Consider the following 14,429-nt stretch of genomic DNA (forward strand, 5'->3'; position numbering starts at 1 on the left):
ATTTTAAGCTCCCCTTGGAAACTGAAGAAACAAATCAGAAACCGTTTATTTATGGGAATTCTTAATGAACTTTCCTAAAAGCTCATATAATTTAAGTAGAGAATAATTCTATTTGAAAAACGCAGTATACACCTTAAGGTATTTACTCATTTAAACAGCTTTTAAGTAACTATTTCAGAGAATCTAGAAAAACAATGACAATAACACCAATCCAACGGAAGAAAGGTAGCCCAACAATGAAATACTTTACTAATGTGATGGTAAGAATTTCTTCTATTAAGTGTAATGTATACCAGGCAATTTTTGAGTGAAATTCAAACTGTGAACTGACTTGCTTTTTCCTCATACTTTTAAAGGTTTTCAAGGCCTGTTTAAATTTTAACATAACATTTTCCCAATTAACAAGTAACATTAAAATTTTTTTACAACATCCTATTGTTTCCAACCCAGCTAAATATGAAGCAATAGAATCTTCAAAAATTTTTGAACCACAATACAGTACTCACCCAAGATGAAGAAAAAAGGAGGGAAAGTGCCTATTTTAGATATATCTGTGAGCAGCTACACTGATCACAGCTACGCTTGCAGGAGGCATGCAGACCCCTGTCAAAGACAATAACTACCCAGAAGAATAAGCTTGTGAGAGATGATGTGCTCATCACATTTTGGGAGACAGGATCTCAGCTTCAAATAATGCCATTATACTCTCAGCACAGAACTGTGCTGAGTGCTACGCGATATGAAGAAAAGAGAGTATCTATGTTGCACTCATGTGAAAAGAAATAAATCAGAATTTGTACAGATAGCTCTGTAACAGGTAAAAATCAGGTTCTGCATATTAACATCCCTGGTCCTTCCAGCTCTAAAATCGTTTCTCTTCTCACTACTACTACTCAGAGATCCTCTTCACTTTCCTCTCACTGGAATAGCTCCAACAATTTTTAAATTCCTCTTAGATATCTCCCCTCCACTCAAGAGTATATACTCCTCCCTAACAAAAAGACCCCAAAGCTTTCCCTTTATTTACAGAATTTCCAAGCAATGACTATCCCAATCTAGCCCCGAAGAGTAACTTCTAAGCATTTTACTTCTCACAACTTCTCAATAGGAACTCTCAATAGCTGGAGTCACTGGCATCTGAAAATGCCATGTGTATTTCCCCTCCAGCAAAGTTGTGTGGTACCCTGGATGGGCCATTTCTCCCCATTCATCTAGGATTAATCAAATTCTACCCAAACTTCAAAAACCAACTTTACCTGCTCCATGAAGGCTTTAAATCATACAAATCCTCTATATTATTCATTTGGCCCTATTATTGAACTTATGTGATATGAATTCTACTCAACTAGAGTTTAAATCCTTATAAACAGAATTTATATCTTACCCATCTTTATAACTGTCATACAAAAGACAGGCTATTCAATAATGAGGTGTTCAACAGATAAACTGCAACTGCAGAAAACCTCCCATTCAATCATTCCAGCAGAACTGATGGCAGACTTCTGAATGACTTCCAAAAGAAAAGTCAAGGGTTCCACACTTCTCCACTGCTAGGGGCCATTCACTTCACAACAGTACATTATTTAACTTAAACTTAACAATTAAATAATAGTCAGCCTTCACTTCATTTCGGAAACTTTGGCCTAGGGACATTAAGTGATCGAATTCATACAAACAAGCACTTGTTGAACATGTGCATATAATGTCTATCATATACTAAGCAAACAATAATGGCTAAGATACAATTACTTTAGTCAAGGAATGCACAGTTTGGTTATTATACTAATTATATTTTTAACATATAGGGAGAAGCCACCTAATTAAAATCTCTCCTCATGCAACAAAGCAAGGTGTGCTTTCTTCCATCAGCGTGAATTCCTAAAGATGGGTTAACAATATTGGAACCTCTTATAGGAAGTTAAAAATTGACTTCTCTAGCCTTTATTCCAACAGAGTGAATTTGGAAATGCAGTTGGGATATGTGGTATTATCATGTGGCATCTATTATTCATAGATGAAAATAAACCAATAAGCAAAATAAGGGTCTTATTAATTTAGTCTGTGAAAACTAGTGATATTCGAATAAAACGTTTTCATTGATTGAAAGTTTGAGTTAGTAGTGATAAAACTGCCATCTACTGGATGCTCACTGAACTACCTGAACAACTAGGGCTGATAACTATCTGTACATCCCAGTCAACAAGACAATAATTTTTAAGCCTATAAAAATACCAAGACACAAAACCTCTGTTGACTATATATTTTTCTATACTTAAATTATTAACCGTAATACAGTACTCCAGACCTGTCGCCACTTCTAAAACAGCAGTCCATCTTTTAAATTGACTTCAAAATCCTGAAATGAAACTGAAACTTCTACTTGTAGGTTGTAATTGTATATACTTTATTGTACACTCATCTGTCATTCATTTGACATTGATACACCCACCATGTGAGGCCGTTAGAGTAACAATACCATTAGAGCAGAATATGCAATAAAGGCTGCGTGTGCATACAATAGTAGGGAACGTATTTCAATTCTGCATAAACATTAGGATCAACAAAATAAATATACATATGTACATAAACATAGATGGTGCTACGTACAACTAAGAAATATCGCGAAACACTGTAATTCAGCGTTATCTGTCAGGCAAACATGATACCAGCTAGTTTCATTTTAAAGAGATGTCCATTTCAGGGTAGAAAACTTTGAACTCGTACTACTCAATGAGCAATTTACTGACAGGTTAAGCGCAGAGAGTACAGTGTTCATATATAGTATTTCTCTCTTAATTCACTGCAATGTTTTGCAAAGTTTTTCTCAATCCCAAAGTCCCAGTTTCGCAGACATTAAGGCCCTATGAACACAGCCTATAACAGGCCTCCCAACCTTCACATAAAGGACAGGTTATTATTAACATCACTATCCTTGCGAAAGCGTGCCCAGGCCTGAAGAACAAGCTCAGCTTTTGCACTAAGCGGTAGCAGGGCCTGTGCGACAGTCAGACCCGGTTCAATACAGACCCCTTCGCCTAGGACCCTGGTTCTGGGGTCGCCGGGGGCGACCACAAACCCCCGCAGTGACCTGGCTGCCTCTACAGATTCCCTCGGAAACGGCATAACTCATGAAGGCAGAGCCAACGGTGACCGAAGGGACTAGGCCGGGCCGGAAGCCAAGGCGAGGCCCGGGACGCCCTTGGAGATTAATCCGCTGTATAGCAAGGGCTGCGGGAAGCTGAGGGGCAGCACGGAGGCAGAGCGTGGGAGGAAAGAGAGGTGACCTTTCCTGCTCGGCTTTCCAAATCCGAGCTGGTCCCTAAAGAAGCTCAGCGGGACCCGGCAACCATGCCACAGGGACCAGCAAGAACTTGCAACTCACCTGGGAGCAGAAAGAGCGGCAGCAGGAGCTCCTAGCCAGCCTCACACAGGAAGCAAACGCTGCCTGGGGAGATCGCTTCCGGAGGAGCCGCGGCCCGCCCCCTCGCAGCCAGCGTGCGCGGCCCGCGGCCGTGGGCGCGCAGAGGGCGCGTTTCCGGGTCTTAGGACAGACTCGGGGAGTGGGCGGGAGCGAGGCTGCGCGCCGGATGCTTCACCTGCTGTGTGCCGGACTGAGGCTTTCCGCGAAGCCGCTGTCTGCCCGCAGCTTTCGCCAGGGCTCTGAGTTTAGCTACTGAATCTCGGAGATGGAAATCTAGGGCAGGCCTCTCTCTATAAAGTACCTGCCGTGCTTGCGGGCTCCGGGTGCAACACTGACAAATCGGGGAGCCTTTTTGAGAGCGCAAAGAAATGCTCTGTGTCCCCCGCAAAGACGTTCTCTCTTGACTCTTTGCTTGATCTCTACTCCCGCCTCTCACCCCCTCAGGCTCCCGGTGCGAACCCGCACGCTGCTGTTCCGTCTGTCCTTTAGCCAAAGCGCTGACGCGCATGGGCACTCCCCACCCTTCACCATCTGCCTTTCAGTTTCTGGGGTGAGCTTACCCTCCTCCCCCATCTCTGCGCTGACAAACACCTGGGGATGGCGCCTGAAAATCCTTGAGCGAAACGACTCTGCAGCCCACCCAGGCAGGCCCGGTAGTCAGGACGGAATAGGACATCTGGTAACAGGTTTTGCATTTCGGTGACTTCCCTTTTTCTTTTACCTCTTCCCCTTTCCAGAATGAGAGACGTGACACAAGAAGTCCCAAGGGACCACACTTGAAAGCCAGTGCCTCCTGAGCACACAGACTGCCAGGGGGCGAGATGACATTAGACACTGTCCCCAGATATAAGAAGCATCACTTCCTTCAGATAGAGGCTGTGAGACTATGAAGTAATGAGACAGTTCCTCTCCCCACCTTCCTTGGGAAGGCAGTTTGTGCCTTTCTGCTTTAGGCATCATCTTTGATGGGTAAAAGTTTGCAGCCTGATTGTTGGATTTAGTGAATGCTACCGTTGTTAGAAACTTATGATATTGTAGTGAGGGTAATAGCTACGGTTAATTGAATGTCTACTAGGTGTCAAGCAATGTGTTTCTATGTGGTTCAAATTTAAAATCTAAATTCCTCAACCCCCCCCCCCCCCATTCTCTAAAATAGCCATTATTTTCTCCCTTTTTATAGATGAGCAAATCTTAAAGCCTAGAGAAATAAACTTTCCTAAATTCATATACCTGATAAGTGCAAAATTTCATTGGAACCTAAATCTACTTCAAAACGTGCACTTTACATTTTCTCTTTGAAACAGTAATTTCATTCCAGTTAAATTTAAAAATTTACTTGATGGAGGTAAGGCCATGAAATGACAAAATCATAAGGCTTTAAAGGGTAAGGATGGGATGACGAGATGCATGAATGTTTAAAAACTATGATTGGGTTCATTGACAAGAATCAAAATGGAATTTAATACTGTAAGTGGCTCATGTTTTACATCCATGTCTTTCTGGCTGTGTATATGTGTACATTCATAATATAATTTTTTAAAAAGTTGTTATGAAGCTAGCTGTGGGAATACTAGACTGATTATTTAGAGAAGGAGATAAAACTTTGAGAAGAACAGGATGGTTATGAGACCAGGACAATGTTTACAAAAAAACACAAGTCTTAGCAGTCTTAGAAGATTCTCCACAGGGTCCCTCAGGATGATCCTCAATCTGAGTCATTGCTTAGGATGCTCATTGGAACATGCCTTGGCAGAGGTAAAAGGTGGAGGTTACTGAAGGAAAGAACTTTAGGTTTTGGGGCCCACTAGGGTAATCACATCTACTGATATGGAAAATGAGCTGAGGAATGCAAGATGGCAATGGATTTCCATCATTCACTGAGTGAAACTGGGTCACTTAAGAACCTCACCTGCCTTACTCTAAGTACCAGGGTGACCAACCGACCCAGTTTGTCTGACATTAAGGGGATATTGGGGACATAGGATTTTCAATGCTAAAAGAGGGAAAGTCTCAGGCAAACCATGATGAGTAGGTCACTCTACTAGGGACCTTCTAAGTGAACTCTAGAATGAGGTGGAGCTCTCCATATGGTTGCATCTAGTCTCAATTCGTCTGCCTAATACCTGAGGAATGACTGCACAGGAAAGGAAATTGTTGGATACAGTAATCAAGACTGACCGTAAAGAGTCTACATGCCCCCAAATAAATGTGGCTTGCTCATCCTTTTTTGAATGGTTTGACTATAAACGAAGTGCCTATATTTATACCTTTTGAACCTAATTTTCATTTAGCAAATCCTTAGGAAGCCTCCTATGTCCAGGCCTGAAGACATCAAATTACTGCCTTCCCACATGTCATGCTCGCTCATTTCCAGCGATCACTAAATCAACTAGGTTCTTCCAGAATAGAGCCGAGTGAACATATGCTTTTCATCCCAGGATAGCTTTATATAATCCCTGGCAGCACAAAACACCATATTTGGCCCACAGTAGGGGCTCAATAAATAATTCATTATGTGTAATATTAATCAGGAAATTATAATAACAGATTTTTAAAAATAGACTTTCTAGGCCTTCCCTCTGTGATTGTTAGAATCAAGATATTAAAAATACTTATTGTATTTATTATAGAAAGGTTTTTTCTAACCAATGCCTCATAAAGCAGTTTATGGCAGTTCTCCCCACATGGAACTGAATTTTGTTTTGTTTTTGTTAGAGTTGGGGGGTGTGGTTAGTTTCCTCTGCAGCCAAGGTCAGTCAATGCACCAGACCCTGAAGGGAAGGGATTCCTTAGATTAGGGTTCTCAAATTTCGTTGTGCGTCTATTCTGTTGGACAACTTGGCAAAATGCAGATTCTCAAGTCCCAGCCTTAGAGGCTCCCACTTAATGGCTCTAGGTTTTGGCCCAGGGATTTGCATTTTGAGATGATTCGGATATAGGCAGTTTTGGGCCACACTTTGAGAAACTCTGCCTCACTCAGTGATGATTTTAGATGTATTTTTGCAAAAGTCTTTAATGCCCCAGCCCAAAAAAGCCGATCTGATCAGCTGAACCATTAAGCCAGCTGGCATATATCAAGAAATCAAAGCAAGGAAGCCCCATGATGAAATTTAGAATAAAATCTCTTTGGAAGGAAAAACAAATCTGAAATCTTTGGATAAGTAAACACAATAAACCTGACCCTATTCATTGCTTATTAGAAATGATTCACTTGACAGTGATTTAAAGAGCAGAACTCCAACAAATAGATAAAATTATATAGCAGTAATTATGCTAGTATAATAGTCACTTAGTAACCTTGGTTCTTTTTAAAATATTTCATCAGAAAAGAATAACGTTAATTATTATTTTGACAAGTTAAGTTAAATAGAATGGGTGGAGAAAGAAAAGTAAAGCAAGAATTTGAAGTTGTACCTGAAGCCATGAAAGCACTGAGAAAGACCAAGATTAAGTGCTTGAAGCTCCAATAGAAAGATAAGATGGAACCAAGGCAAAAGTAATGGAAAATTAAAATTTCAACAGATTGGAGGAGTGGAAAGATGAATTGATAGCTCCATTCTATAAAAAGCACAGAGAGCTAAAATACACAACTGTGAAGTTCAAAGAACATTTTGTTGTAAATCTAATTTTCATGTTTATATGTTTTTAAACTTTACACATTATTTAAAATGAGTATATATAAAATTGAGTGTATATGTAATTTCCTCATGTTATCAGAGTAGCACTAATCCACAAATAATCTTCAATTGCTACATAATCCTTTTTCTCGAGCACTACTGCCAACTGTGCATTTTTTTTGCAGTTTATGCTATCCAAATGTTTTCTAGAACTTAGAAATTTATTTTAAACCCACGCTATTTTGTTGTTTAGCTTTAATATAGAACTGAAAATATACTGTTCAAGTGATACTATATGTGAATAACCAGGATTGGTTAAAACAAGGAATTGTTTGGGAAGATGTCTAACACTGTAGCCTCATTAGCAAAAGTGTTGAGGAATAGATGAAAGAGTAATCTTCCTAGGATTCATTTGGGAGCTTCTTAAATGCTCTTCTGTGTGGTTTTTTAAATGAGAAAGGAGATGGGAGGCATAAGCTAAGAATAACAAAGATATGAATTATCAGCCAAAATAGGAGAAACAGTAGTTAAAACATTAATTCTCAATTCCTGTGACAGCAGATTGATAGATGAAGCATGAAACAAGACCAGATGCTGTGGTTTTCAGGATGCACTTGGCTTCCCGTCCTTTATAACCTGGAGCATTTTTTGCTGTAAGTAGGTCACTTGCTTGCTCTCATTTACCTGATTCTAGGAAAATGCCCTTGAAAGTATTTGGAAAATAATGTGTGCTGGTGCTTAATATTTTAAAAATTAAGATTACATAAACCCTTTTCCCCCCTCTGTTTCTCTATTACCCAGAATAACTTGTAACCTTGAAGCATATGTAAAACTAAAATGGACAAGTATTTGAGATCTTTTATTTTCTAAGCAGAAATGCACTGAAATTTGAATCTGTTCTGTTAGCTCCCATAATTCACTGTGCTTAGCAATGGTGTAGTACTCATCTCACAGAATTAGAGTTTAAGTTTCTGTGTTCTCCTATCAGATGTGAACTTCTCTTGGAAAGAGAATGCCCGGGACATAGGAGGAGCTCAACAAATATTTTAATTAATTGACTTTCCCCCCCAAATCTGACATATCTAATGGGACTCTTCAGGCTCCATTCCTGTAGATTTAACCTGACTGGGGTGGGGTGGGTGGGGGGAGAGGAAGGAAAGACAAAAGATTTAAAGATAGGACTCGTGGAATCAAACCATTTTACTGACCATAATTATATTATTCTCCTGTCTTAACAGGTCTGTTCCTGATGTGTCCAGAGACCAGTCCCATCAAAGTGAGTCTTGCTATCCATAAGGTTTGAGAACATGGACATTGTTGCCCAACAGACCTGGGTTTGAATGTGAGATCTGTTACTTAGTAGTTCTATGACTTTGGGCAAGTAATTAAGCTCCCTAGACTCAATTTTCTTATCTTTAGTGTGGGCACAATAACAGTACACATGCCGTGGAGGTGCAGTGAGAATTAAATAAGACAATGTGAGTAAAGTGCTGAGCTCTATGCCTGGCACTTAGCAAGTGCTCAGTAAACATGCTCTTCTACTACCTGGGATGATAGTTTCATTATACTATGAAGTGATCTTCTCGCATTTACAGAAGGCTGTAAGGACAAAGATTCCTTCATATCTCCTTAGTGTCTGCATGAAGACTCCACCTCTCAAGTTTTCCACCATGGCATCTTGTCTGAGAATGTTTATCTTCTCTGACTTGTGAAGAGGCCATGCCTCTTTGTCTCTTTGACCTCTTGGTTCCTTCATTCTAAATCTTAATATGCACCTCTGGCTGAGTCTTACTGATTAGCAGTCTATAAATCATTTAGGTTAGTTATATAAAACCTATAAGATTCCATCTTTGTGACCCCTAGACAATTAAGTTTAAAATATTGATCAATCCATGAAAATAACTCTCTGGATATTTCTCAGTTCACTGAAGACCATCATTAATATTGGCTGTAGTTCCCATCTGTCTAATATGAGCCATTTATTGAGCCTATGGTCCTTGCTGTCATGGAGTTCTAAAGACTAACACATCTTATAAAAATGCACGTCCTCATAGAGCTATTGATATATATTTTTTAAAGCTAGAGGTTTATCCTATATTTCATCTGCATTCATTATTTTTGTAGGGAAAACTTCCTTACTCAGATTGCTGAGTGGGCTTTTTGCAAGGAAAAGAAATTAATTCAATGGATAAAAGTGAGATGCTGAAACAGATTAGAGATTTTAGAGGTCGATACTTTGCCTGTCTTATCTTTTCTTTGCCAACTACAACCTTCTTATTATCCCTGGGGACTATCATAATATCAGAGCTGCTATTCTTCATATAAAATTTAATTCAGTTGAGCACATCATGTTGTTAAAAATATTTACTATGTGCAACTCACGGAAATGCTCCTGAAATTGAGGGAATTTTACTGAGCAAAAGAAATGATATATTCTGTTCAGAAACTGAATGCATAGCTTCCAAAGGCAAAACTTGCTGATTTTAGATGTTAAGAGTGGGCTATCTACTAGACCTTCTTTCACTACACAGAGGCCCAACAGTAGTGCACTGGCAAGCTAACGTTAAAATTGCTCTCCCTGCGGCTGGCCTGGTGGCACAGCAGTTAAGTTCACACGTTCTGCTTTGCTGGCCCGGCCCGGAGTTCCCCAGTTCGGATCCCAGGTGAGGACGTGGTGCCGCTTGGCAAGCCATGCTTTGGTAGGCATCCCACATATGGGGTGGAGGAGGATGTTAGCTCAGGGCCAGTCTTCCTCAGCAAAAAGAGAAAGATTGGCAGCAGATGTTAGCTCAGGGCTAATCTTCCTAAAAAAAAAAAATTGACCCCTCTGCCTTTTTATTGTCAGTGTTTTGGAAGCAGAAAAACAAAAACAGAAGGGTAAGAAAAAGAAAGCGAAGTCTGTAACTTGAGTTACAAAAGTGTAGGAAACAAGTATACTATCAGTGCTCAAAGTCCCATTCAACTTCAAAATAGTATACCTGATAGTTTCACAAACCTTTTCTACTTTTACTTTCTACTTTCTAGTCTCTGTTTATCAAGTTTAAATACTAGAACATTCTAAGAGCTTTGAATGCCTGAATAAGGCCCAGTGCCAGAGGTATGCCACACACCCATTTCTTTATGTCTTCTGAGTTCGCAGGTAAACAAGGGATCAGAAAAAGGGATAGTAAAGGAAAGGAGTCAAAGAGGTTGACTCCTCAACAGTGTTTTCTTCTTCATGGTGTTTTGCAAAAAGCTGAAAAGATTCTTTTTTTTTTTTAGTATGCTTTTTTTGGTGAGGAAGATTGGCCCTGGGCTAACATCTGTTGCCAATCTTCCTCTTTTTTTTCCTCCCCAAAGCCTCAGTACATAGTTGTATATCCTAGTTGTAGGTCATTCTAACTTTTCTATGTGGGATGCCACCAAAGCATGGCTTGGTGAGTAGTGTGGAGGTTTGTGCCCAAGATCCGAACCGGTAAACCCAGGGCCACTGAAGCAGAGCATGCAAACTTAATCACTCAGGCACAGGGCCAGAGCCCATAACGATTCTTAACCAGCTGAAAGCATTAGAATTCTGTCTAGTTATTCTTGAACCTCTGGCTGGACAGTGTTCCTTCCACATTCTGATCCATCTTTCATTCAGTCCTTCTTATGCTAGATAAACTGGCTTTCCATAGTTTATTATCATGCTGTCCTCATAGGCTAGTAAGAAGCCTCCCCCATCCCTTCCTTGGGACTCCTGGAAGTAAACAGGAAAACAATTTAAGTGAATGATGTCTAAAGCCATGAAATACAGTAAGTGTTTGAGGGGTTTTTGAGAAGGGAGAATTAATAATCATATTTCTTCACTTGAGTGAATCAAGGATTTCCAGCACACGAACTCACACTCATAAGCCAAAAGCAGAAGATAACTAAAAATCATCTGCAGGGATGGGGCTGGCCCCGTGGCCAAGTGGTTAAGTTCACGCGCTCCACTGCAGGCGGCCCAATGTTTCGTTGGTTCAAATCCTGGGTGCGGACGTGGCACTGCTTATCAAGCCATGCTGAGGCAGCGTCCCACATGCCACAACTAGAAGGACCCACAATGAAGAATATACAACTATGTACCAGGGGGCTTTGGGGAGAAAGAGTAAAAAAATAAAATCTTAAAAAAAAAAAAACCTTTATGGGGGGACATTTCCTCCTCATTCCATAGGAAGATGTTGTTCATGACACGCCAGTTTAATGTTCATCCCCAAATTCTGTTTCTGTACCCAATACAAGAAAGTATTGCCAAGTACAAAGTGTTGGGTAGATGAGGAACAAACACAGCCTCTGTCAAAATAGTTTGAAGCATGCAAGATGCAGATTATTGAGTATTTGAGATATTCTAACTTATTAAAGACCTAAATGAGAGGGCGGGCTCTGTGACCTGTCACATGTCAGTTAGCCTTTCTGAGTTTCCTCCTCTGAAATTGGGATAGTTCTACCAACTTTATAATTTGATGATTCTGTGATTCCTTCTGACCTGAATGTGGGAGAACTTTTGTTTGAATTTTCTCCCTCTTTGGAACCAACAAATGAATACTAAATTTGAACTCTAGGTTTGGTAGTATAGCTTAAAACATTAACGTATGAAGATTTCTAAGATTTGTGGTGTACTCTTCAACTGCTACTTGGCCAGTCATGGTTTTGTCACAATGTGGTTTCATATTTGTATGCCTAAATTTTAAAATCTGTGATCTCTGTGTATGTATGTATGGTTAAATTTAGTTCCTTTAAATCAAAGAACTTACCTACGGTTATCTCTGCCCTCCTCTCCACCCCTTTCCCAACCTTGTAGTCAGAGGGTGAAGAAAGAGGAGATCTGCTATTCTCTACCCTCTCGATATATGATGAGTGGAGGATGACAGTAGGAGACTGGGCCTAGAAAAAGCATGCCCTTCTTTTCTGGAAAGACCAAATGGCCACTGAGAATGTTGTGAAGGCTTGCAAAAATGATACCAGTGAGAAAGCAAATACAAGAAAGCATTAAATATCAATTCAGTAAGGGTGCATCAAGAACTTTAAAAAAAGAAGTGTGGTTAATATAAAATAAACCCCATCTTCTCGAGCAGATCATGGCTTTCAGAATGTGAGCTCATGAACAACTGAGGGAAAAGATTCTTTTCTGCTTTATTATCAATTTTATTGTTTTATTCTCTTGTAAATTCCCTATTTTCTGTGAAACCTTGAAATTGCCAATGAAGGTTTTATCTAACGTGGCACTTTTCAGGAATATAACCATCACCACCCCCAGTTGGTGAGAGATTACTGTAACAAATTCTAAAAATGCTCACACAGATTCTCATGAATCATGTTTTAATTGAGAGTTAGCCAAAGAGGAAGAGTGGCGAGGTTGGGACATAGATTTATCTCTACTTATGTAGAGCTACTTTTATTAAGAGAAAAAACATTTTACCTCTTTTTTTAAATCTCACTCTCTAGGAAGTAAATTCAGGAGTCAGAAACTCCATACGTGTTCTGCATAGTCCAATTTATTGTTAATTTCATTGTCTATTGACACACTGGGTGGTTTGTTATTTTGGAACACATCTGTCTCACAGAGGTAACAAACCAACATTAAGAAAGGTAAGATACATGCATCTTTTTCCTTGATAAAGACACCTGCTCCGGTGTCAGAGAATTGGTTATGGAAGATCTAGATATATATCTAGGAAGATCTAATTTCAAGGAATCACACTCTTTCAGAATTGAAAGGAATATTAAATATCATTGAATCTTCAACCAAAGGCAGTGTGGAATTGTAGAAAGAATGTGTGCTATGGAATTAGAGGACCTGGATCAAATCATAGCTTTGCTGCTTACTAGCTGTGTGTTTTGGGCTATTTATTTATTTATTTCTGAGGAAGATTCACCCTGAGCTAAGATCCGTGCCAGTCTTCCTCTATTGTTTAGTATATGGGCCTCCAGCACAGCATGGTCACTAACAGAGCAGTGTAGGTTCACACCTGGGAACTGAACCCAGGCCACCGAAGTGGAGTGCCCCGAACTTAACTACTAGGCCACTGGGGCTGGCTCTTGGGCAATTTATTTAACCTCTCTGGGCCTGAGTTTCCTCACCTATGAAATGGAGATAGTGACTCCATTATAGGGTTGGTGAGAGGATTGAAGATAATGTATGTAAAGGATCTGGGACAGCCATCGTAAGTATTTAGTAAATAATTGTGGTAGTTGTGATCATAACTGTCCTACCAACTGGTCATTAAAGTGACCATTCCCAGTGACATGGAATTAGTAACTGTTCAGGAAGCCCATCTCACATTTGGAGAGCTCTTCAGTGTTAGTTCTTCCTTTTACTGAGCCTAAATCTTTTCCCCTATAACTTTTATACACTGTTCTCATTCTCGCCAGTGGAACTACACAGATTAAGTCTGTGTAACTTGATTAAGCGTGTAATCTAGAATGGAATATACGCTTTAAGGGTGGTGTGACCAATGTGGATACTATAGATTTATCAACACAATTTAGGGTCAAAATAACTTCCTTTTCCTGGCACCTACCCTTTTGATACCTATTGAATTTGCTGTTAATTAAAGCCTGTTCATCTTCTTCACTAGAGTTGTAGCCAAAGCTTGAGTCCCACGTGCTGTGCCTGTCATAGTTTAGAGGGAGAGACTCAGGTGCAGAACCTTACAATTAAATCTTTATCATATTGGTTAATAAACTGATAAAATTCCATCTGATTCATGCAAATACAATTTGAGTATTTAATTAGCTATGATGTCATGTGGCATACCTGTAAGGTAATGTAACTGACAAATGGACAAGAACTTAACTGCATTTTGTTTAACAAACACTTATATAGCTTTTAATATGTGCCAGGCACTGTTCTAATTGCTTTACATATATTAACTCATTTAATTCTCACTCATAATAACCCTATGTAGAAGTACTATTATTATCCTCAGATAAGGAAACTGAGGCACAGAGAGGGTAAGTAATTTGTCTGAGGTCAAATGGCTAGTAAGTGGCAGAGCTAGGATTTGAACCAAGCTGTCTAGTTCCAGAGCCTGTGTTCATACTCATTATGTCCTGTTCTCAAACTTGTCAAAATTAAAAAAAATTCTGGGGGCTGGCCCAGTGGCGCAGCAGTTAAGTGCGCACATTGTGCTTTGGAAGCCTGGGGTTTGCCAGTTCGGATCCCGGGTGCGGACACGGCACCACTTGACAAGCCATGCTGTGGCAGGCATCCCATGTATAAAGTAGAGGAAGATGGGCACAGATGTTAGCTCAGGGCTAGTCTTCCTCAGCAAAAAGAGGAGGATTGGCAGCAGTTAGCTCAGGGCTAATCTTCCTCCAAACAAAAAAAAAAAATTCTGTTACATGGGCTATTAGGGCTCCTTAAAAGCAAGAAAAGCATGATGAATTAG

The 14,429-nt window shown here is 39.9% G+C and overlaps 1 protein-coding gene across 2 annotated transcripts in view; it reads right to left on the bottom strand.

The window, feature by feature from the left end:
• Nucleotides 1-3,497, bottom strand: part of ATAD1 (ATPase family AAA domain containing 1) — a 55,816-nt gene extending 52,319 nt beyond the window's left edge. The window contains exon 1 of one of the 2 annotated variants that reach the window (XM_046654772.1): nt 3,383-3,497. The gene's annotated coding sequence lies outside the window, so the exon portion shown is untranslated. The remainder of the gene's footprint in view (nt 1-3,382) is intronic. The other variant, XM_046654774.1, reaches the window with a different exon arrangement.
• Nucleotides 3,498-14,429: the final 10,932 nt, after the last annotated feature.

This window comes from Equus quagga, chromosome 2 (genome assembly GCF_021613505.1).
Source record: "Equus quagga isolate Etosha38 chromosome 2, UCLA_HA_Equagga_1.0, whole genome shotgun sequence".
Taxonomy (NCBI): domain Eukaryota; kingdom Metazoa; phylum Chordata; class Mammalia; order Perissodactyla; family Equidae; genus Equus; species Equus quagga.